This window comes from Hirundo rustica, chromosome 12 (genome assembly GCF_015227805.2).
Source record: "Hirundo rustica isolate bHirRus1 chromosome 12, bHirRus1.pri.v3, whole genome shotgun sequence".
NCBI lineage: Eukaryota > Metazoa > Chordata > Aves > Passeriformes > Hirundinidae > Hirundo > Hirundo rustica.
Genome location: NC_053461.1, coordinates 16,939,909 through 16,963,637, shown reverse-complemented (window position 1 = coordinate 16,963,637; position 23,729 = coordinate 16,939,909). Strand labels below are relative to the sequence as shown.

The 23,729-nt window shown below is 43.5% G+C and overlaps 1 protein-coding gene across 19 annotated transcripts in view; it reads left to right on the top strand.

Moving 5' to 3' along the window:
• The window catches only part of FOXP1 (forkhead box P1), a 380,821-nt gene that overhangs the window by 169,522 nt on the left and 187,570 nt on the right, over positions 1 to 23,729 (top strand). Inside the window, exon 1 of one of the 19 annotated variants that reach the window (XM_058422304.1) lies at positions 14,483 to 14,563. The exons of the other annotated variants lie outside the window; for them this stretch is intronic. The gene's annotated coding sequence lies outside the window, so the exon portion shown is untranslated. Of the gene's footprint in view, positions 1 to 14,482; positions 14,564 to 23,729 lie in introns of those variants that run through there. 19 annotated transcript variants of the gene reach the window in all.

Genomic DNA, 23,729 nt, shown 5'->3' with positions numbered 1-23,729 from the left:
AGTGATTTGATTTTCCTGTCTGCAACAAGAGCCAGATTTGCCCCTTGCCCTCCAGAGGGACATTGCAGGTTAGGTTATCTGGCTGCTGTGTGCTCAGGCAGCTCAGAAAGGTACAAATTGTTCCTTTTTAAAAAGAAAACAACAGACCCAAAGCAAAAAACTCCCCAAAAATCCAACAACAAACCCTACAAGGCCTATTTTTTTGCAGTTTTGGAATAGTGTCCCATTCCTCTCCTGCTCAGCCACACACCTAAAGCAGTTTCTTTACTGAGTTTCTGCTTGAAAGGAATTCCATTTACAAAGTTATTAGCTACCTGCAAACAGATGGGCATAAGGGAAGGCCTCATCCCAGCCTGGGCTCGTGTTTCACATGGAGCTCTGCAGTAATGATGGAGAAGTTAGTCACCTGCCAGCAGAGTCATTCCCATGGAATGATGATAGAGTGACCCGGAGTAAAGATGTCTCTTTGGAGAGCTGTTGACAGATTTACTGACCACCAGGTCAGACTACATTGCCCTTTCTTTTTGGTATTATGAATTACTATGCATCGAGTTTACTTATTAAATTGTTAGCAAGTTGTGTTGTACCGTGTCCCTGTGGTGCCACCAAAGTCACCCTGCCTCACCCCTTCTCCCTCCTCCCCAGCTCTGTTCCAGAAATCCATCTCCTGCTCTTCCACAGAGTCACAACAACATTGTGTTTCCTTTTCTTTAACTAGGGATGTGAATCTTTGGTCTACAGACCCTTGGTTCAGTTTTTTTTTCCTTAAAACATTAATGAGCTTTTTAGGTTTTTTGGGGAAAAAAATTGCCATTGATGATGACATGGTATAAAAATACAGCAGCTAAAGCATATGTTCTGTTGGTTTGCCTTGTCTTATAGGAACATCATTTTTGCACATCACTATTAACAATGCAAACACCCTGAAATGCTAATAGCACTAGTAAGCTTTTAATTCCATGGAATTTATTGCTTGCTGTATTTCCATGAATTTATAACGCTTTGATTCTTAAGAGCCCCATTTAATCAGTTTTGCCTGGCACAGAACATAATAAACAACTTGCTGGTGCTAAAGTGCCACATGGGGGAGGCTGCTAACAAGAAAGTTAAATGCTTCTGCCACTAGCAGTTTCTTCGCTGTATTTTTCATGAGCTGTTACTACCAGTAATGTACTTTGCTGGCTTTAGAGCAGTGGTTAAACACAGTGACAAACCAAACAGTGCTCCAGTGCTGTAAACACCCAAAGCAATGCCATTTTTGTTCAGAGCTACAGTTTAAACCAGACTTGAGACTCAGTGGCATTTTATGGTGATCAGGGACTTTTTTTTTTTTTTTCTTTTTCTAACGGTCTTGCTTTTTTTCACAATATGGGGCTTTTAGGAATAACTAGTGAGTGGTATTGATCAAGAAAAACAGTGTGGGGAGAGAGGTAGACAAAAAAGAATTGAAATACCTTAAAAACAGTTCTTGTTTGTTTATGATGTTTGACCATCGAAGTACAAAAAGACTGTCTTGGTAGAAAAATACCAGATTGTCAAGTGCTTTAAAGCAGAAAATGTCATTTGAGTCTCAAAACTGCACCAACTTTGTATAATTACCCTTTTAATTATCCCCAGTGGCCCATGAAATTTGTAAAATAGAGCATTGAGAGTTTGATTTACTTACATGTTGCACTTTAGTGTTATGCTCTTAATGAATATTGTTTAGTACTAATGTCAAGCAGAGATTGCTGAGTGCTACAGAGAGGTGCACGCTGCAGAGCTGGGTATTCAGCAGGGAATTGTGGAAACTCCACCTTAAATGAAGAGTATCTATGTATCTAAAGCAATATGCTATAATTTTTATTGCCTGAATGGAAACTATATTGATTTTATCCTCTGCATGCAAAGTAGTTTACTATATTTTCTTTATTTAACCAAGCCAGAGAATGAACCATTTTTAGGGTAATTATTTGCTTTTGTGTCAGCATCTTCCTTGTTATGGAGAATAGATACATCCTTTCTCTAAAGGTCCAGAACTTGGAAGCAAGCTCTTTAATTTGCCCTTAGGACCTAACTGGTTTAGTCTCTGGTAATGGAAATAACAGTAATCAATATTTGATGTGGGGTTTCTGTGGGGTATCCAAATATCATTTATTGCCAAGAAATTGCTGGAATAAGCTTGTGGGAAATGTAATTCACAGTGTGGTCTGAAAACCCAGCTAAATTAAACAGGCATCTTCAAAGGTGAATGGAAACATCAGTGAACAGTAAGAAAAAAAAAAAAAAAGAAAGGAATCAGAGTCTGAAGGGTTAGATAATAAGATGTAATAGCTGGTGACCGCTAAATTATTGGTACAAATCTGAGTGAGGTGGAGACTCAGCAGAAAGTATTTGCATTTGAAAATGGTCATAAAATACTTTACAGTGATGGTCTGATCCTCAGGATCTATCTGCTGACAAATCGGGGCGATTGGACACTGTGGGTGAATGGCTCTTGGAATGATGGGCTGCCTTCCTTTTGCCTCACTTTCTTCTTTCCCCTTTTGTATTTAGCAAGTTTTAAAAGCACTGTCAATGCTGGTGTGGGAGACCAGACCATTGGTACAGCTACCTTGGCATCTCTAAGAAAGTGTATGACCAGATACCTTCAGAGAAAGTGGAAAGTCTGAGGTTTTACTTTTCCTTCACAAATTTTGTTTGTGTTTTCCTGCATTTGCTTCTGTGGTAGTGTTGGTACTCATCTGTCTATGAGCTGGTTTCATTATTCTGCTGAACTCACGAGATTGCAGCATGGCTTCACATTTCACAGAACAGTTTTTACTGAGTAAAACTCAGCTCTTAATTTGTTTTTCCATTTGTGAATATTCCTGTGCATTTGTCATTTATGTTGTTGATACATAAATACTGTAGTTTGAGGGGAGAAACAACAGAAAACCAATGATTTTGCAACTTTCACATAGTTCAGAGAAAATTCGAGCTTAAATCCAGCTATTAACTGAATGACAAAAGTCTATTTACCTCCCAAGGACCAATATTATAGAATATAATTTTTTCTTAAAGTAAAAGAGTGAAGTGTTTGGTGGGAGGCGAATTCACGTTAAATTTTTACAGATGCAAATTCCAGGGAACTGATATCTGGAATTCTGAAATTTGAATTTATTTATGTTTGAAAATATCTTTTTTAATAGAAGCTGAAGGGAGCAACCTAAGAAGAGGCCAATTAAGCGTTTCTGTCTGATGTTGAGCACAATGGGGCTCCTTTTTTGTTTGTCCTGAGGCCCCACAATAATAAACAAAATAACTGCTAATAACTGGGAGCCTTGGTTTGAAGCTGTGCTGACTGCAGGACACAGGCAGTGTCAGTTTTCAGTGAGTGCATCAAGGCTGACCTTGAACTCGTCTGTGCTGATAAGAGCAGTGCAATAACCCGGTCATACCCAGAGCCAGCCGTATGCTCAGCACTGCTGGCTGGCTTTGATGGTGTTTCTTTTTTCCTTGTCTGGTGCTCTCCTTTGGCCAAAGGTTGGATGCTCTAGGTTCTCCTGATGCAGAGAGTTGCCTCAGCAGCAGCAGTACCACAGATCACCCGGATGCTCCTTATTCCAGGAAAGCCGTGTCCAGTTTGGCAAGGGAGCACGAGAAGATAAATTTGCGTAACAGAAGTGGTTCTTTGGCTCTCTTTGATTCTGTGTGCTGTGTTTGCTCTCTCCTCTACCAGTGTGCATGGTGCATCACTCCCTTCTGCTTGTACAGCTTTTTAAATGTGTGTGGTATCACATCACACTCTGGCCTTAATATACCAGGAGATGGTAGAAGACAGTGTATTTGTCTGGTTTTTTTGCTGTTGAAAGGGTTGGAAGTTTGCCTGCAAGCCAAATTGCATGGCAGGAGATTACAAAACGTTTAGTTTCCAAATCTGATTTTCTCCCTTGTGAATTTTTCTGTCTTGCTCAAAGGCAAGATTCATCTTGACCAGGCCAGACTGAGGTGGAGCTCATAACCACTCTGGAAAGCGTCCTGTGGCTTGGAAGAGCGGCTGGTTGGACGGAGAACAGTTTTTCAGGAGCAGTCAGGGCACTTTCAGTTCTCACCCCATCTCTCTTCATACTCAGGAGCGTTGGTGGGACGCGGTGACAGCATGGACTTGTCACTGGGTGTTTAATGAACGTAATAATTAGTCATGATCCTGCCCCACCACAACGGACGGTGGCAAGTTGCCGTTGCAAATCTTGCATCCAAGAGATCACCTCTATATTTCATTATGTGTCTAGGCATCAAAATTAGGGCAAGAGCTTATGGCACTTTTGGAGCCACTGAGCTGCTCTTGTAGTGGTTCTAAAAAGTAAATTAAAAATCCAAGGAAGAGTACAAAAAGGCTAAACCCCAATATATTAACTCCGTGTTGTGCTTCTGCAGTAGTCTGGCATCGCAGATACGAGCTGAAATGTAAGCTCTCACCTTAGAAGTAATGAAGAATAAGGGAAATTTCTGAAAGGCCATATTACTGCAGTCTAAACTTGGAAGCATGAAGTGGAAGGTTAAGAAGAACACAACTCTGAACCTCATGGTTAGACTCACATTTGGCCACGCAGCTGAGGAGGGGCAAGGGAGCCAAGCCAAAACCATCACAGAGAGCCCAGATCACTGTAGGCATTCTTGTTTTCAAAGTTGGTAGGAAATGGTTTTCTTAGAAAAAAAAATGGAATTGATGTTCTCTTTTTCTTGCTTTAGGAGCCAATTTTCTGATCTCCAGTTCATATTGTGAACTTGTACTGGCCTTGAATTTTGGGTCTCCATTTCACTATTTTTCATGAGCTGCAGTTTGTACATTTGTTGGCAAATTGTGTGTTTTTGCAACCCTGCACACCTCTTGCTTTTAAGAAGGGAATAAGGAAGAAAACTGTTATGTTGAAATGCTCTTTACATCCTTTTGCGCATGCTTTTGCATATTCTTGACCAATCTTCCTTTGTTTTAGGTGTTTGTAGCATTTTTCTCACACTTTGTACAATCATTAGCATTAACGTGGTAACAGGAGTGTAACAAGGAAGAACATACTCCAGAGGGTATCACCTTATTTCCCCTCTGAAGTGGAAAGAAGTTGTCCAGTTGGCCATGTGCTGTGATTTGCCATCGTTAGGACTAGTTTTTGACTCCTTGTAGGGCAGGTTAATCTGTCCTGAGAAGCCTACAGTGAATCACACTGGACTGTATTTGCCACAAATAGGTAGGTGCCACCTTTAAAAGAGCCAGTAAGATTCTGAGGCACCTTTTCCAGCCAAGAGCAAGAGGTGCACGAGATAAAAGAACCATTTGCCCCTGCAAGAATTGTGCATTCACATGATTAGTGAGGCGTGGTATTAAATTATTTGAGCTTTGTGCATAAATATATACTGAGAGAAGCTTTGTAACTCGGGGCTCAGGCTATAGTTTTCTCCTTTATGGGCCAAATGCTCTGCTGCAGATAGGGCTTAAGAGTATTTTGGTGGAGCAGCTGAAGAGCTGGTCCTCCTTGCGTGCGTGTTGCACTGTCCCACACCCAGAGAAATGCCTCCTCATGTTTTATGGGTGGACTTTGCAGCTTGATTGGAAATAGAAACACAGTAAACAGCAACTGCGTCTCAGAAATATCCCCAGCAACACAAACTGTCACTATTTCAGCTTCTCTCCAAGGCTGCTTCTTTAGGGGGCTGATCTGCAGCTATATAAAAGCTCGGTAACATAAGCTGCAGCACCAGCCCTGGAAAATCTTGTAGTACAGCTAACAAATATCTGCAAAACCTTGTTTGTATGTATGTGCGCTTACGTTTAAGATGCAAACTTGTATCTGAGTGTGCTCGGCTCCCCGCACTATATAGCTGCAAAGCTATTTTGAACATCTTGGAAAAGATGGGTTTGTAGTCTGATTTTCTTTTTTTACTGTGTTTTTCTCCCCCTGATGATGTTTATTAACATCCTTCCCGATGTCCAGCTACAAGGGATGGGCGCATAAAAGTTTACATGAAAATACATTTCTCCGTAAGTGCTCTCTCCCTGTGATTCTTTTACAGCTTTAACCAAAACCAGTTTCATCCTGTTTCATCCTTTACCCCTCAGAGCTGATAGAAAGGAGGGATATTTCACTTTCATCTACAATTCACCTTGTCCTTTCCATTTCTCACTTTGGTTTGCTTGTCGATTAGAAGTAGCAGATGTGACCAGCCATCCAAGAGCCCTATTGGGAGCCCACTGCCAGGGAGTGCACCCTGGCTCACCCTGGGGACAGAGGGGCGCTTTTGAAAGCTCACCCTGCTTTTCATTCCGGCTTTTTCCATTTGAGCACACCAGCACGTCGAAGGTCTCCTTGCTGACCACTAGTGACTTGAAGCACTGAAACAGGAGCTTGGAGTCAAGGCCAATAATTATCTTTTCTGCTTCGCTCCCTGAGCTGTGACTGGTAGCCAGGCTCTCTGGACGCGGTTCAGTGCGTTTGGGGACATGCTGGACATGAAGGATTTGCCTGTTTGGTGAAAGAGCTGCTGGTGCCCCGGGCAGCTGGCACCTCTTTGGGTCACTTGTGTTCCGCCCAGCAGAGAGCACAGAGAGGGCAGATGGGAATATGGAGGGAATCTTGTTAGACTGAACCAGAGAAGATGGAAGGGCCGAGCTCCAAGGCTGACTCAGTGTCCCTGGGGCCAAGAGGGCCCAGTGTGTGGGAGAGCAGTGCACCTCCCGTCTTCTTGCTCCCACCCCTTTTCCTTAAGGATTTTATGATTCTCTGTAAGTCTGGAGACACACCTGCCAGCCAGCCACCTTGCAAGGGCTTTGTTGGGGACTGGACTTTGGTCAGGAGTTTATTTTCTTGTCCAACTTACTTTAAAGTGCAAGCTAACGAGGTGCTGCAATAGTTATTTCAAAGCAGTTTTGGAGGAAAAGCTGTGCTAATTGGTTTAGTTTTACTGCACAGCCCCCTTCTGACCTTCCTTATTTCCTTTAGCTCTGTCCCTCCCCTGCCAGAGCTGGAGTATGCAGGGCAGACCTGCACATCCTTAACCAAGGGGCTGAAAATTCATGGACACTAAGATTCCAGGATCAATAGAGGGATTGGGGGCAAAGTCCTCATTCTTTGTAGCAGATTCTGCTGGTTCGGTTGAATTTGGTTTGGTTTGGTTCAGTTTGGTTTGACAGGGAGTATCTTGATCACCATTTCTAAGGATCTTTGCCCTGCCTCGAAAAACAAATGTGCCGAACACAGCAGTAAAAACAGGCCCTACCCAGTGTTATTTGTCTGGTTCCTTTCCTTGGGAGTTTTCCCTTCTGCAATACAAACAGTATCTTTGGATGTCTTAGATTCAGTATGTTTTCAAAAATCAGTGATTTCTGTCCTCTGGTATCCAAACTCCATTAAAAGCCAGTTTGAATGTAGCTATGATGTGTAAATAGAGCTGAATGTGTCTTTCTTCTCTCTTTTACTTATTTCTAATAAAGTCTAAGGCTGGAGCTTCAACGCATTCTTGGGTAGTTTTGGAAAAATAATGTGGGAGTTGTGCTAAGCCACCTGAGAAGGAATTGCAGCCAGTAAAGCCAACAGCCACATTTAACCTCTGGTACATCACCATAACACACAATTTAAGAGTGATAATGATTATTTCTGGTACCCTAAGCAGGGAATGTGTACTGTCAGCTGTTGTGGAAACAAATCAAAAGACAGTCCTTTTCCTAACCAAGGTAAAAGCAAATATTTTTTTCTGCTTAACTTCTACTTAAAAGGGAGATGATTCTGAAGAACTGTAATATTTTTTTTCTATTGTTACATTTTATTTCCCTTCACTCACCTTTCCCAGAATCTTCTGTGTAGCTAAATCCAGTAAAATAATGGCAGCTGCAAAGCTAAGAGTAAGGCCAGGAATAGGTTCCAAGTGCATTTTTAAGAGCTGCCCTTCTCAAAGCATCCTGTTTTCTTCAACACTGAGTCTGTTCTCCATGAATCAGACCTTTTGGAGTTAGAGGGACCTCTCTTAGGTGTCTGGGTTTGAGGAGGTTTCTGTGTTTGTGAGGATGGATGCATGTCTCTACACAACTGGCCATCAAAGCTGTGACTTTTGTGATTCTTCTTATTAACATTTTGTCTTTCCTGATAATTTTGTACTACTCCTCTCCAGTGATTTCTTTCTAAAAGGCTTCTGTTGTGAGCCATTAATGTCAATGGGCTCAGCCACTGCTATCATGTGGTGCAGAGGAGTGGGAAGAGGGTATGACTTTGCAGAAACATAGGGTTACCTCCAACCACAGAAATCAGGCTGTAAAAATGATGAATATCCCTCTTCTGTCATCCATAGATCTGACAGTTTTGTATAACTTATGAATTAAACATCTGGGAGGTGTAGATGTATTTTTTTTTTTCCGTTTAACAGTCACCAAAACCGAGGCCGGTAAGCCGTTGAATAATTTTCAGTCATCCAGTAACGTTACAGCAAGTTTTGGGAGCAGATCCCTGGATTGTCTCTCTTACCAGAAATGGCAGAATTGTCATTAGAGTTAGTGAGATCAAGGTGGCACCCGGTGCTGTGTCTTAACCATGAGACTTTAACTTTCAGCTCCACGCAGAACAGACAGGACCTTTACTGCAGACCCCGACAAAGTAAACAGCGTGACACTTAATTTATCTACCCCAGAAACATGAAGGGCTCAGTCGAACCTGATGGGATCTGTGGTTCCAGGGAGTCTAGGTATTTAAAACGTGATGCTCAGCCTGCTAAGCCATCCCCTGCAGCTTTCCTTAGTGCATAAGATATGAAAAAAATCTCCTGTCCTGCAAAACAGATATTAAATTGGATACTCTTTCACCCTGCCACGATAAGAAACGCGGCAGAGAGAGGCAGGAAAATGGAATGCTGCTTAGAAAGAAAATATATTTGAATCTAACATAAAAATTGGTGAGATAGGAGGATTTTCAGAGCTAGTAGCAATCCCCTCCCCAATGAGTTGCTGAAAATTCAACTCTCCCTGTAGTTTTTGCACTGGATTGTGAATAAAAATGGTTGTGATTGATGAAGCGTTTGGTGTCTCACTGTAAGTTGGTCAAGAGGGACTTCTAAATCACCCAAATGAAATATTGCATTATCATGAACAGTAACATGTAACTGTTAAGTATGCCGTTGCTTATCATAAGCTCAGGCTCCTCTGGAGCTCTACTGGGCGAGAAATCTTTGTGAGCATTGGAGCAGAGTCTCCACACAGCCTGGCAGCGCATGGGCCCTTCCCTTCCCTTCCCTTCCCTTCCCTTCCCTTCCCTTCCCTTCCCTTCCCTTCCCTTCCCTTCCCTTCCCTTCCCTTCCCTTCCCTTCCCTTCCCTTCCCTTCCCTTCCCTTCCCTTCCCTTCCCTTCCCTTCCCTTCCCTTCCCTTCCCTTCCCTTCCCTTCCCTTCCCTTCCCTTCCCTTCCCTTCCCTTCCCTTCCCTTCCCTTCCCTTCCCTTCCCTTCCCTTCCCTTCCCTTCCCTTCCCTTCCCTTCCCTTCCCTTCCCTTCCCTTCCCTTCCCTTCCCTTCCCTTCCCTTCCCTTCCCTTCCCTTCCCTTCCCTTCCCAGTTTGAAAGAAGAAATAGGTAATGTGCCTTGGTTTTCTGAAGGCCATGGATCCATTAGTCAGGTTTGGGAAGACTTGGCAGTGAGTTTCTCCCTCCTGTATGGGGCTTACTGCATAGTTGTGTTGCATATTGGGTTTTTGTTTGTTTGTTTATGTGTGTGTGGGTGGGTTTTTTTGGTGGGTTTTTTTTGCATAAAGCTTTTTTACCAGTGCTGTGCATGGGATGATAGATGAGAAGATAAAGTTGATGTTCCATGGGAAACGAGCAAAATAGCATTAGAAAAAAAAAGTAATTTCTACTTTCTTTACTGACACAAAGAAGGGGCTGATGTTGTTCCTATTAAAAACACTTCTAGAGTAGAAACCCCCACCTCTTATTGAAAAGTCCTGCATTCACAGTGCAACTAAAAGCCAATCCTGTTGGGCTGAAGTTTTCTATGTCCAGAACTTTCCACGAAGGCCTTGGCAGCTCTTTCTCAGAAAAGGATTAGTGAAATAGATGTTGCTTGGCTGAGTGAGAACATGAACACCAGATAGCCAAGCAACCTAAGGATTTTCCATGTTTTAGGGATAAAATGTGGCAACGGGGAGGGAGGTCACACTTAAGTCCAGGATTTTGCTTTGGATATGTCTGCACATCCTGATCTCAGATTGGCCAAGCTACAGGTCTCCAAAAATGCTCCAAACTGAAGTAAACTCTGTAGCTCCCTGTAATGGCCAAAAAAATGTAAGCAGCCCACAGTATGAGATAGGTGATATTCTCAGGCAGTCATGGTTCATTTCTCTGGCTTTCTTTTCCCTGTCTGCTCGTTTTCCTGCTTCCGAGCTGGCTGTGTCTCCTCTCTATTCAAATCAAGTGGCTTCCTGTACCTCTGCCTGTCCCTCTGCTGGGGGGCAGAGAGGAAGAGGACGAGGCAGTAGGTGGGGAATGGTGCCACCCACCCACCTCCCACTGAAGTCTTTTACCTGCCTGTTTTCACATCTGTGCTCCAGCACACGTGGGAGTTTGGTGACTTCTCAGAGAAGTGGTGATTGGGGTTGCTCACCATGGTAGATCAGTGATGTTCCTTGTTTTCAGGAGTAACTCTCAAGAGTTTGGGTTTTTTTTTGTTTTTTTTTTTTTTTGCCAGAATTTGGACTGTGGCAGAATGCTCAGCAAAGGCAGACTTCAGTACAAATGGCTAAAATTTGTCAAATTCACTGAAAACAAGGTAATTGGGATGGGACGTAGTATGTTGGGTGGTGTTAGTGGTGACACCTTTGCAAGTATGCAAGTCTCATACTTGAAAATACTAATAGTTTAATCAGTGTAAAGTTAGAGGAAAGTGTTCAGTGTGTGTTAGTCTTGGATGCTGCTGGGGTTAAGTAAAACTGCACGGGGGTTGGAGGAAGAAGAGGCGGATGAAGCTGGGCCTGCACTGGTCCCCCCATCTCCTGAGTAACTTTAACTCATGAACCTAAAATGGAACAATTGTTAAACTTTTATCTGAATAGGAAAGCTTCACGTTTTCTTAACTGAACAGATTCTGTGGCTACTAATTTATTACTGCAATTTAAGAAACAGACGTCTGTCTGACATGTGCCATGTAGTTCAGTAGGTCACCAGTGACATCATCCTTAAAATCGTTATCTTTGCAAACCGTGCATTTTGCATAAAAGCTTTTATTTATAGTCAGTCATTAAAATTGGACCTGATATTTACTTTTCTTCTGATTAGGTTAAAGAGTGAATATGAACAAAAAGTACCCTCCTGTTAGCACCAAGCAGTTTGCAAAGTGTGCTATTCACATTCAGCCTTTCTAAAGGAATTACGCTAAACTATTATGAGCTTAGATGGCATGTGTTGGTTAATGCATTTGGTTTTTCAACTGCTAAGACTGCATTCATGTCACAAGGGGTATATTTTATTTGGTTTTGTCTTTACATGTTCTTGTCCTCACTGCTGAGCAGCTGGAGCCTGTGGTTTGCAGTGGAAGTGTTAGACTTTTAGAGAAGTGCTGTTTTAAAGGACGAGGAGACTGCTGGGGGGCTTGGTTGTCTCCTCCTTTGCTCTGAGGTTACAGTAGCAGGAGATCCAAGGCAGTCCAGGTTCCTGTCTATGTGTGAGTGTTTTGCAGGGCCAAACTCTGAATTGTCCCATTGCCCAGCCCCTGATGTGATGGGTGTTTGACCCAAGGCAGGGGAACGGATTCCTTGGGTGCATCTCTCCAGAGGATGAGACGTCATAAGGCACAAATGAGGTCCCCAAAGGATGCCCTGAGCTTGCCTTGCACTGTAGGATGTCACTACCCAACAGCCTGGCCATGGCTTATAGGGCAACATAGCCCACTTCAAGGATCAAGTTCTTGGGGTGTCCATGAACTCTTCTCCCACATTTCCTCATCCTCCTGTCCTGCCTTATCTTTTATAACAAAGGTTGTATTAAATCTTAATACTCTGTGAGTGCTTAAAAATAGTGAACGTGAGTGCTGTTTTCCCCATGGAAGCTCCAAGGTAGCATGGGGTTGCCCCCAGCCCAGCAGGATGGGCTGGGCAGGATCAGAACCCTCTCCAAGGGAGCCCAGGGGCTTCTTGCTGTGCTGGAGAATGCACAACGCAGGAAAAGAACCCTTTGGAATTGAGAGGCAGTTTAATAACTGTAATGAAAATGATTTTGGACCAAAAATTATGTATTACCAGTTGGCTGAACTGCACAGCATACTCTCCTAATATTAGATAGGGCTGGGTTGTTTTTCCCCCCCCCGCCCCAGATCTTACTGCTAAGATCACTGGCCCATTTCAATTTTTATTGAAACAAATAAACCCAATAAAAACACTTATGCTGAGAGCTGAAGCTCCACAATAGAAAAAAATAAAAATTACTCTGTATTGAATTTATTGATTTATTTATTTACTCCAACTGGAAAATTGAGTATTGTGTTAATGTATTTTATAAGAATCACGGTGCTCGATGAAATGGCTAATTTATTTTAGCGTATACATAAATAGCTAGCAATTTTCAGTGAGACAGGCTAATGAAAATGATGCCATGAAATTGTCTATACTATGAGGAGTGATGGAGTCAAGTTATTATTGGTTGAGTGCTGCGACGTAGTGAACTGGCCATCATGTCTTTGAACTTTTGAACTGCTACTTGGTCGTGTGATTTATTGATTTTGTATCAGCGTGTTAACTTTTTATTTTTGTTGGGGGGGGTCGCACACACAGCACGGATGAGTAACGCTCTGTGTAATTTCGTAGATGTTTAGGTTAAACAAGGTGGTTGAAAAATTTAAAGCGTGTTAACGGAGCAGGGTGGGTTACGCCACGTGGAAAGGCAGAGAGATGCTCGTAGGTACCATTAGCTGTCAACACTGATGTTCTGATTGCTGCGGATTAGCCGAATACAAGCGAACTTGGCAGGGTAAGTGTGCGTCATATTTGTCAGAGAAACGTTGCCGTTGTTCTAAATGAAGTGTGTGATCTCACGGCAACTTTGTTTGCCTATCTACCTTCAACCTCTGCTCGTGCTGTGTCTTATCACGGCCGTGCCTGGTACGGGCAGAGCATCCACGCTCTCCTGTCAGCCCTTCCCAGAGGCGCGCTCCATGTTGCCGGCTGTTGCTCGATGGAGGATGCTCGCTGGCGGTGCGAACAGCTCAACAGCTCGTGTTGAACTGTTGTACAAGAGAGCTGCCCCCATCTGCAGTCACCCAGACGTGTAAACTTGTTTCACCTTCTAGCTGTGATCCCCTCGCAGGCTGGCTGTAGTGCTGAGCCTCAGCACGCAGCGCTCGCCAGTGGCTGCCTCATCCCTCGGTGCGAGGAGATGCTACACTTGTTGTTCTTGGTGATTTGCTTAGGATGCCGAATTCAGGCATTAAAATAACGTTGTTTGACTTAAAGTGTTCTCTTGCTGCAGAACTTTTCTCTCGACTGTGCTGGTAGGGGACCCTTTGCATGGCGGCTGCTCTGAGCTCTGTTTCTGATTAAACTGACTAACTTGACACCTGCATTTTACAATTTGCTTAAAATGCTTTATCCTGTAAAAGCAGCAATTTCAAAGCTTTAAAGCCAGCAGCCTTGCAGGGGTTTGCACAACTTAGCTCATCCCACCAGTTCGCCGCGATTGTGCAAAACACGACTGGACTTTCCTACTCTATTTGACCTCTGCTTTCAAAATTGCAATTTTAGTGACCGTCCTTCTGTTCCCCACTAACCCCCTTTTTCTGCTGTGGGTCTTGGCAATGCACGCGAGCGTTATTGTATTTTTTTTCCCCAGTCATGAAACTGACATGTCTTTATTTGGATATTAAAAGTGCTCCCCCCCTTTCTCCACTGTGACCCGAAGCATTTCCAGCGGCTTCGCGGTGAGCAATTGGGAAGCCGGTACCACTTGCCTCTCCCCTTCACCCCCCCTTTGCCTGTCCATTTTTTTTTTTTTTTAATATATATATATATTATTTTTTAATCTTGAAGAGATGGGCTATTTAAGCCAGAAAACAAAACTGGTGGGAAAACGCTAAAAACAGGACTGACACCGACACCATCAGCAGGGAGAAGGGGGGGTGGAAGGGAAAAAAAAAAAAAAAAAATTCCATTTCATTGCAACTCTGTTATTGTTTACTTTGCCATACACATCCTAATATGGTTACCTCCCTGTCAAAGCGGCCGAGCCGGGCTGAGGGGCCCCCTCGGGGAGACGCTTCCAACTGCTGCTCAGACAATAAGAAACAAACGGCGCAACTCCACAAAAGGGCTGCCCGGAAAATAAGTGTCAAATAAATCCTGCCGAACTCTTCCTTTCCCGGCACCCGCGGCCCCCGCCGTGTGTAACCTGCGCGGTGGCCGGCGGCGCTGGGGGGCGGCTCCCGCGGATCCCCCCGCGGCCGGGGCCGGACGGGGCGCGGCGGGAGCGCTCCGCGGCCGCGCAGCGCTGCCAGGTGGTGCCGCCGGCCGAGCCCCCTCGGGCCGCCCCGCGCCGCGGCCGCGGCTCCCGCCGCGGAGCCGCTTCTTACCCGCAGCAAGCGCCAGAACAAAGGTAGGTTGTTCAACTCCGCGCTCCGGGGGAGGGACAAGTTATTTTTGGAGGGTTGTCTTTCCCAGTGCATGACTGGTTGACCTAAAAGGAGAAGGGAGAAGGGAAAGGGAAAAAAAAAAAAAAAAAAAAGAAGCCCGGCACCGCCACCCCACCGGCACAGCGCGGGGCGGGCAGGGGAGCAGCGCGGCGCGGCGTAGTTTTATTTTTATGCAACTTAAAGAAGCCGGATTCTCCCCCCACCCTCCCCACCCCTTCCCTCCCCCTGTAAAATGCCCAGCTATTTCTAGAAAATTTGCGTTGCTGAAATACTTTAATCCGTGTGCTCTATTTTATTCTTTTAAATAGTGTGGGTTTTTTCTTTTTTTTTTTCCTTTTTTTTTTTTTTATGAGCACATATTCCTCTTAGCGGCTATGAATTTCTATGAATTCTAAATAAGCTTTTCTAGGGATGAAACGTGCGGGGTATTTTTACACAAGGATTTCAACTTTTCGGTTGACATAATCTGAAGGTACCACAGCCTTTTCTGCGACTGTTCAAGTGCTTCCCTGCCCTGCAAGGAGTTATCACATTGCTTAAACCGGCCCTTTATGCCATCATTTTTCTTTTTTTAATTCTTTTTTAAGCCTGTATGTTGCTTGGCTCCGGTGACTGCTTTGCTTCTCCTCCAAACTGAAATGCTCTCAGGTTTTGCTGTGCTTCTCGGTTTGTTTTGAACACGTAGGAAAATATTAATACAGAGCAGTGAAAAAGAAACAGTGATACGTCTTCCGTTCAGGGCAGTCGGCAAACCTGTCCACTTCTGTGCTGGGAACTGTAGAGAGCAAATCCATAATTCAGTGCAGGAGCAAATGAATTCACGGCGATGCACAGGATGGGTATTATGTAACTTAATAAGAAATGTGGTTTTGATCGTAGGAGCGGACGCTGCGCTCGTAGGTATAAATATCAAATCTAGGTAAGTCTGTGGAAGAGCACTTTTCTTCCAGCCTGCATTAAGCAGCGTTGCCTTCAATCCCTAATTCTTACGGGATTTTGGGAGGGAAGAAGCTTCTTCCTAGATTGAGTATCATTCAAAAAATCTTCTAAATACCTGTTGTCTACTTGGTTGCTTAATTGGCTCTCCTTCTTCCTGTCTCTGCTGCCTGCTTTCCCCAGTTATTGTGGGAATCTCTAGATTTTTTTTTTTTTTTTAGGGAAGTCTCAGTTCCAGAGCAAATCTGGATAGTAAAGCTGTTCTTTTTTTTTCTTTGCCCCTCGCTAAAATATTATTTCTCACATATTACTGGAGATTTCTTTTCTCTGCCTTTTTATCTTCCTTAAGCTGTGCAGCCTGACCTCTGCTAATCAGAAACTCATTTTAAAATATAAGACCTAGTCAGAAAATGTAAATAAACTTTTGTATCTGTAAACTTTTATCCTATAAAATGGGGATTGATTTTTCTTAAAAAAAAAGACATTGCAACTCACTAATGGTAAACATAAATAAATGTGTTTTGTGAAATTGAAGGGTTTCTTTTTAAACACATTTCTGGGTTTTGCTTTTTGGGCCTTGTAGGGGATGATAGGAATTAGTAGCCTTTAATTAGACGTGGAGATATTCACATTTTACAGGGATTTATGTTAGAACATGGAATGGCGGGTGGCTTGTTTCCTCATTATGAATACTCCCTGCACATAATGAGGTTCATCATTAGTTGATGGAGTGAATTTGCCCTAGCTCTACCTTGAAAGGCACATAATTTACATACTACTTCAGAGCTTAGGCTTTAATGGATTCCTCGATGAATAAAATGAAAAGCTACTTTCTTTAAATTTTTGAACAGTGTTTTGATAATACGGATTTAATAAGACATTCAATTTCCTTGTTAAGTATATTTGAAAGTGCATTCCCAATTTTAACACAAAATATACTTCCCTGTGTTGCTCCCCATAATATTAGGTAATACATAAGCGAATTTATACTGTTGTAAACATTTTGGGGCATGTAGGGGGGTTATTTTACCCCTTGTGTGAGGTGACATTGGGCTCCTTTGGCCTGGTGTCCAAGCATAGTAGAGCTCACCTGCTCTGTTAAAATACCACAGAGCAGACCTGCTCCCCTGTTAAAGCTCGTTCTGCCTGAGGAGTGTTTTAACTGTGTATTTGCTGTGTACATTTGCAGCGATGGATCTTTGGAAATGTGTTGCTGGCTGCCAGGCTGACAGTGACAAACCCTCCGGTCCCACCTCCCTATTTATTTTAATGAGACGAGAACAGCAAAAACTTCTCTGGTGCAGTTCCACCTCTGGAACTGCTGCGTAGATGTGATTAGATTAGAGTAAATTGAATTGTAGGCAGCCTGATGTGTTATCATGTCATCAGCTTACTCCAGCCCTGGTCTACAGGGTAGAGTTAGCGAGACATCCTCGTCTTCTTCCTCTTCCTCTTCCTCCTCCCTGGGTGTGTGGGTGGGGGCTGTGCGTGTCCTGTGCTGGGCACGGCCAGCGCCTCTCCCCACTGACACTTGCCATTGTGGTGGGGGAGTTGAGAGGCGAAAAATACGAAGCGAAGGCTTGTTTTGATGGAATGTTTTATTACCTGAAAACGATGAGCATGTATTAACATTAATAGAATAGTCTGTGTCATTCTTTTTTTTAGGCAATTTACCTCTGCCACAGACCTGTCTGCTTCAAAATCTTTCTCTGTTCTAAAACATATATTTGTTTAGGGAGTTTTCATTGAAGTGTACATGACAATTACAGCTGTTCATTAACAAAATTGGGTATTTGTTTTAAACTTTAACCAATCACTTTGATATGCTAATTATGGTGTAATTTAATTTGAGCCCTGTAATGATGATGCCGTTATTATGGACATAAATGATGCAGTTAAGCTGAGAGTAATCTCATTTGCATACTGTACATGCCAGTAAATTAAGCCCTTTCTTCGACTGCTTCAGCTTTAATTTTCCACTTCTTTTCACACAGCGCCTTTTCAGCCAGTCTCTTATAAGCCCACTTTGTAATAGTGCTGATGACTGTTTGATGTGGAGAGTTGCTGCACCACAATAATGCAAGACACAAGATGTAACATTTAAAGGATTCATTATCTTACTGAGTGTTGCTTTAAGAAGCTGGGATTAACAAGGGTGGAAGTGTCCTCTCCGTGGAACCATGCAGGTCTTCCCAGAAACAAATGCAATCTTTTTTTTTTTTTTTTTTTTTTTCCTTCCCCCCTTTCTCTTGGTGTACCCTAATAGTGAAAGGGTTTCAGTGAGGCCTCGTGGTATTTCTCAGGAATGCACTGAGACACTGTCAGAGCTCTATAGTACAACGTTTGACCTTCTCTGTAGGGTATTCTGTGATGCTCCACTGTTGCAGAAAAGTTATTGGATACAATTTGCAATATAATAGAGATGTGAGATATCTGATTATTTCTCATATTGGGTATCCGGGCTCCAGATCTACCTGTGTGACGTACAGAAATGCAGAATTGAAATCTGCATTATTTTTTTTTCCTTTCTATTTATTCGCCAGTTTCTCTTTTCATGGCCCTTACATCAGTTGACCTTAATATGAGATTAATTGCAGATTCAAATTCAAAAAAATGTTGTTGTGCCTGCTGATATTAGTGAAAACTTGGGTTTTGAAAGGAGAAAAATCACCAACAGTAAACAAAAATGAACTGCGTAAGTGCTGACTTCAATAGTTAATCTTTTCCGATTTACCATGTTGTCATTGAGCTGAAGTATTCTCATAACACTGTGGCGTACAAAGAAATCATGTGAAATAAACAGGGCTCTTTTTATAGCTGCTTACTATTATGGTTAGATATTTTCATAGTTTAATACCTCTGGAAGTAAAGCCTGTCTCAAGTTTTTCGCAGCAGTTGGCCTCTCAGAAAGCCATTGTTGTGTGGGTAACCAAGTTAACTAAAGATCATTATTAAAACCTCGCAATCCTTTCCTTACACAGGGTCCCATGACCAAAAATAGCTTGTGCAGTTGCCCACAAACATGCAAGTTAATAACTTCCTGGGTGAACAGTGTCAAAGCTGCTGATTTCCAAGGCATGCACGTCGCCCTGGCCTCCACCCCTTCAGGGTGAGCAGCAAACAGATGGGAGGGTCCATGCTCAACTGGCCAGCGTTTAATGAGACTTCAGTTTTTATGGCTGTCACCTACACTTGGTTTCAGTTCTGCATTTCTCAGGTGCCATCTTGTTTTCCAGAAGCCCTTCCATGGTAGCCTGGCCATGCATGAGCACAGGCTGGGGCTGTGCTGTGGTGAAGTGCTGCCTGATGGCGATCTGACTGCCCTGTTGTACCCCCTGTTTCTGGTTCAAAACCCCAGGAATCATTCCCAACAAGCCCACTGCTCTGGCCACCAGTTGTCCTGACATGCAGGATTTCAGTTCTCCTTGTACACATCTTCTGCACGTGGCTGGTGTGAAGAAAACCATCCGAGGAGATGTGTAAGGACACAGAGGGTAGTGTGAGTCTTGGCTCTCTCAGAGCCTTTGCTTTTCACCGGTAACACAAAAGCTAAGAAGGTGACATCTGCCAGCTACTTCTTCAGGGTGGACTACATCAGTGTGCAGTGTCAAATCTTGGGGTCTGCTTCTGAAGCAAAATGTGTCCCGAAAAGGAAACGCCTCCCTAGTGCCTTTTCTGAGGCTGTCATTGTAGACATGGGGTCCGTACACCAGGACACCTGGGAGACAAAGCCCAGCAGCTGCTCCCTCTGTGCTCACAGCCCAGAGCTGCTCAGTTTGCTGACGAAACTGGGTACAAGTTGGCTCCACCCAGGGCACAGGTAGAGAAAGGATTTCTCATAGCACAGAGTGATGCAGACTCTTCCCAGAAACTCCATAGAGTCAGGAATTCTCTAGAATAATGCTGGGAAAAATTTGGCCTCTAAAGCTCATGATAAAGGGTTTGTGATTTTGTCTATTTTACCAGTACCCCTATGGCTCAACCTTTTGTCTTCCCTCTGAAGTTAATGTATGTGTTGCTTTAGGATGTCATTGGCTGCAAAGGATATGTCATGTCTTCAGATTCTATAGGAACGAGTATGCTGAGCATCTCTCTCCCGTGTCATGAAGGGATTTCTGTCCCAGGCAGACAGTGCCAAAAGGATGGAGAGAGCTGGGCTAAGTGACTCTCTTTTGGTGCTTGTTAGTGCTTTATGGATGCAATGATGCTGCAGTGTGCTGTGCAGAACTTCAGTGTTAATCTTCTTGGGAGGTAAAAATATTTCTTCCAAAATGAGTTCAATACGTTGCCCTTAAAGTAATCATGTTCCAAGAGTTGTCTTCACAAAAGAGGTTTCAGGCATAGTTTTTCCTACTCTCTTTGTCCTAATGAAACACATATCCTTCCTCCCCTCACAGGACCTTTTGAGTTTATTCTGGATAAAGAAATTCATTTATGAAGATTTTACCTTTATCATCCTCCCTCTTTAATCTGATCCTGGATAGCAATTTTCAGTAAGTTTCTCCTGCCACACTTTCCAACATATGAACCTTTTCAACCCAATCAGGTGGGAAATTAAAAACTCTACCAGTTCTGATGAGGTACTGTGCAGCCCTGTTTGAACATTTCTGTGTAATTCAGGGTTGCTGGGTTTAAAGAATTTTTTCACCCTGGGTAATGGTAGCTTTCTGCAGAAAGTTATTTCGAGGAGTTTTGAGCTTTGTGGGAGATGGATTTCTCTTTTTCCAGCTTTGTTTACAAACTGCTTTGTTCTTACCCCTTTCCAGCAAAACAAGTGTTTCTTTACAGAAATAATGGTGGCTGAGAGCAGAGCCACTGAACCTGTCTCTAGAATTATAACTACAACAGATTAAAGAGTAATTTATCATATGTTAATATACTTACCCATCAAAGTCATGGGCGTCTAGATATAGAAACAAAAATAGACCTCTGATCTCTGTCTCTGTAGTGTTTTTCAGCATCGAGTCTGCTATTGGTATTTAGAGAAAAAGCTCTAGCAATCGTGATTGTATTTACCAGTAGCTAAGGAGAACAGTTGTCTCTCACTGAAATTACCCCAAGTGCCAAAGCTGCTGCCTTTTCCATGTTTGACTGAACCAAGTTGACTTCAAGTTTCAAAGTGTGAAGATTCCGTTCCCACACTTGTCAGTTTGTTCTTATTTGTAAACACATCTTATCATGGCTGTAGCTGGTGCCTAGGTATCTGTGATGAGAAGCTTGGGAAGCACCTACAGATACTTTGCTTTTCCTGCATGAGGGGGCCTCCTACAGCTGTTCCCAACAGCAGGCGACTGGCTCACCTTGAGAGCATCCTGAAAAGGGGGACATTTGGAAGTCTGGGTGAATCTGCCTGTTGCTGCTGGTTCTGAGTGTACACAGAAGTCAAGTAGTGAAAGTCAAGTAGCTGTTAAGAGTTCCTTTAATCTGTGAGTCTTTAGTTCTTCTGGCTGCATGCACCCTCCTCCAGCAGCATTTTTTTCCTGTGACTGGAGGACGTGAATGTCCCTCAAAGCTGGCTGAGCGGACAAAGCAGTGTGGTGGAAACACATTGAACAAACGCTTCAATCAAGACAGTGAAGTTTCTCAAGCTGTTAGAGATCAAGCACACAGTTCAACCCCTTCCTTTGCTCCTGTTATCCCTGTACCATCTGGGGGCTATAGGGAGCAGCAGTCTGTGTAGGAACATCCTGGTGCGTCTCCAGCTCTTTCCTGTGACACGTGCCTGATTCTTGCTGTCTTGAATTTGACTTCACATTGGCTTTTCCTCCAAATTAAGCACTTACTCTACAGATGGTCTTTCAAAGGACCATGTTCTTTTTTCCAGATAACTACAAATTCTTGGGCTGGGCTATATAGGTAGTTTCCAGCGACCATCACTTTGAGGAAGATGAATGAAAAAATTCTGCTTTCAGGTACGTGGCCTAAATCAAAAGCAGCTCTGTTTGAGTTCTCTGAAGTCTGTCACGGTTTTACCATTATTAACAGCCATATAGCCCCAGGCAGTGGTCCTCTGTTTTAGATGGGGGGAGAGCAGTGTCTTCTGGCCCTGTGCTTCTCTGCTGCAGGGTAAGAGTGTGCAAGGAGCAGCCATGAGCAAGGAGGGCTCCAACAGCTCTGTGCTTGGTGACATGGCCAGAGCTGTTGGAGAGGGGCAGCCAGTCTGGTCCTGTGTGAGAGAGCCTGAACTGGAGGCAGTCTGCCAGCTGGGGAGACTGGCCTGTGTCTCTGCAAACTCTTGGACTTCGGGACAAACAACAAAACTGTGCGTGAAGAGTTTCCTAGGCTGGGGTAAGGCTTGCAGTGTATGATCAGCTAAGCTTTGAGACCCGCAGTGCAGCCCTTCCAGCTGTGGGATATTTCACGTATTTGTTGGTATTTCCTTTGCCAAAGAGATTGAATCAGGGTGGGTGTGCTACAGGTTTGATGAGGGAAGGCACTACTAAAGAATGAGCAGCTCCCACTGAACAGGGAGCTTTATATTGGTTTTACAGTGAAACAAATATAAAAAGGAAGAATGAAATTATAATAACCTAAATTGGTGCCAAATGTATGGGATTCCATGTGTGTGCAGTAAGGGGAAACCCAGCTCCTGTAGTTTTCCCTTGGAAAATGATTTGTTCTGTATTTAGAACCTATGTGCAGGATGACCATATAAATGTGGTTAAATGCCATAGGATTCTGATCAAAGGGGCAATTACAAGTAATAAAATAGGAAATATAATTATTGCTACTATTTCAAATCTTATAGCCAGGGAGAATCCTATCTGCTAGGTGGAGAAAAACCCGTAACATGAAGAGAAGAAAAAAAGAAATCCCCCAGATTTCAGCTTGCTGGGCTCTATAAAAAGAGGGCTGAAAAGTAAAAATACCTTTCCTAGAATTTCAGAATTCTCAAATAATTATCAGGGGAGAGTTGTGAGCAACTTAAGTGTTGACTGAGCTGAATTAGAGCAGAAACTGAATTACCAACTTCCACACAGGAAAATGTACTGAAGTCAGAGCTGTGGCTGGGTTATTTTCACCAAATGTCCAGCACATATGCTGCGCTTGCTTTTATTGTTCACCGTTATGGTGTCATGTCTCGCTAGATTGTGCTTTGCTACACACCTCCACCCCCTAACAAACTGGCCCTATATGTGAACGTAGGCAGAATATAGGGAATTAAGCTGTGTGACAGTGAACTTCTGGGGGTTTTTATGTGCTTGACAAATGTTTCTTAAACATGGTATAAATACATTGTACAGTAGAATTCAAGTGTTTGAGGGGCACGTTTTACTCCCAAAAGAAATGTGTGTGTTTTGGCTTTGTATTCCTCTGTCTTTTTTCTTATCCCCTAAAAGAAATATTTAGTATTTTAAAGGCAACTATGTTTAGATAATACAGGTTTGGACAGTATTTCTCCTCTGTATGTTGAAGAGTTCTTGCCGACACGCCTGGACAAACCTCACCACCTAAAACCCTCAGGCCAGATTTTGGCATTTGGTGTCCTCGGAGGGAGGGATCGTAGCTGTTAATCCTGTAATAGTCAGATTCTTCAAGGTAGCATCTTCTGTCCTCCCACAGGTTAGTCTCGGTGTTACCTGACAGCCTGAATATTTCTCTTCAAAGGGAATGTAAACTCTTCTGCAGGCTGGGCTCACCCTCGCTTCCCCTCGCCAGGTCTTGCCCGGGCACTTCTCTTGCTCCTCAGCCTTTTTGCCATAGCTATTTTCTTCCTTCCTGGTTCCTTGGAGAAAATACCCTGTATTTGTAAGGGCCTGTCCATCCTGAGCCCATTCCCAGGGGTGTGCCTGCCTTGCTGCAAAGGCCTTCCAGAGGAAAGGCAAGGGCAGCTGGACTGATCCCATCACTCTTCAAGACCACGAGGTCATGCATTTGGTCCCCTTGCAGAAATGCCAAAGCCTATTTAGAGTCAGACATGTAAATACTTTGCTCAAAAATAATAATTTAAAAACAATCTTGTTTTTGAGTCCTTCAGAGGAATGGGAACGTCAGCTGGCATTGGCTCTCACCTGTTTTGATAAGGCACTGCATTTTCAGCGGGTGTTTGTAAGCTCCAGATACTTGGGATGAAAATAGCTTCCTCATCCTGTTCCTTTCCCGCGGGTGGGCGAGTGGCTCAGAGGCACAGCAGGGGACATGGGTGCCTTATCCCAGCTCCTTGTCTTTTCCAGTCGCACTAGCTAGGTTGTT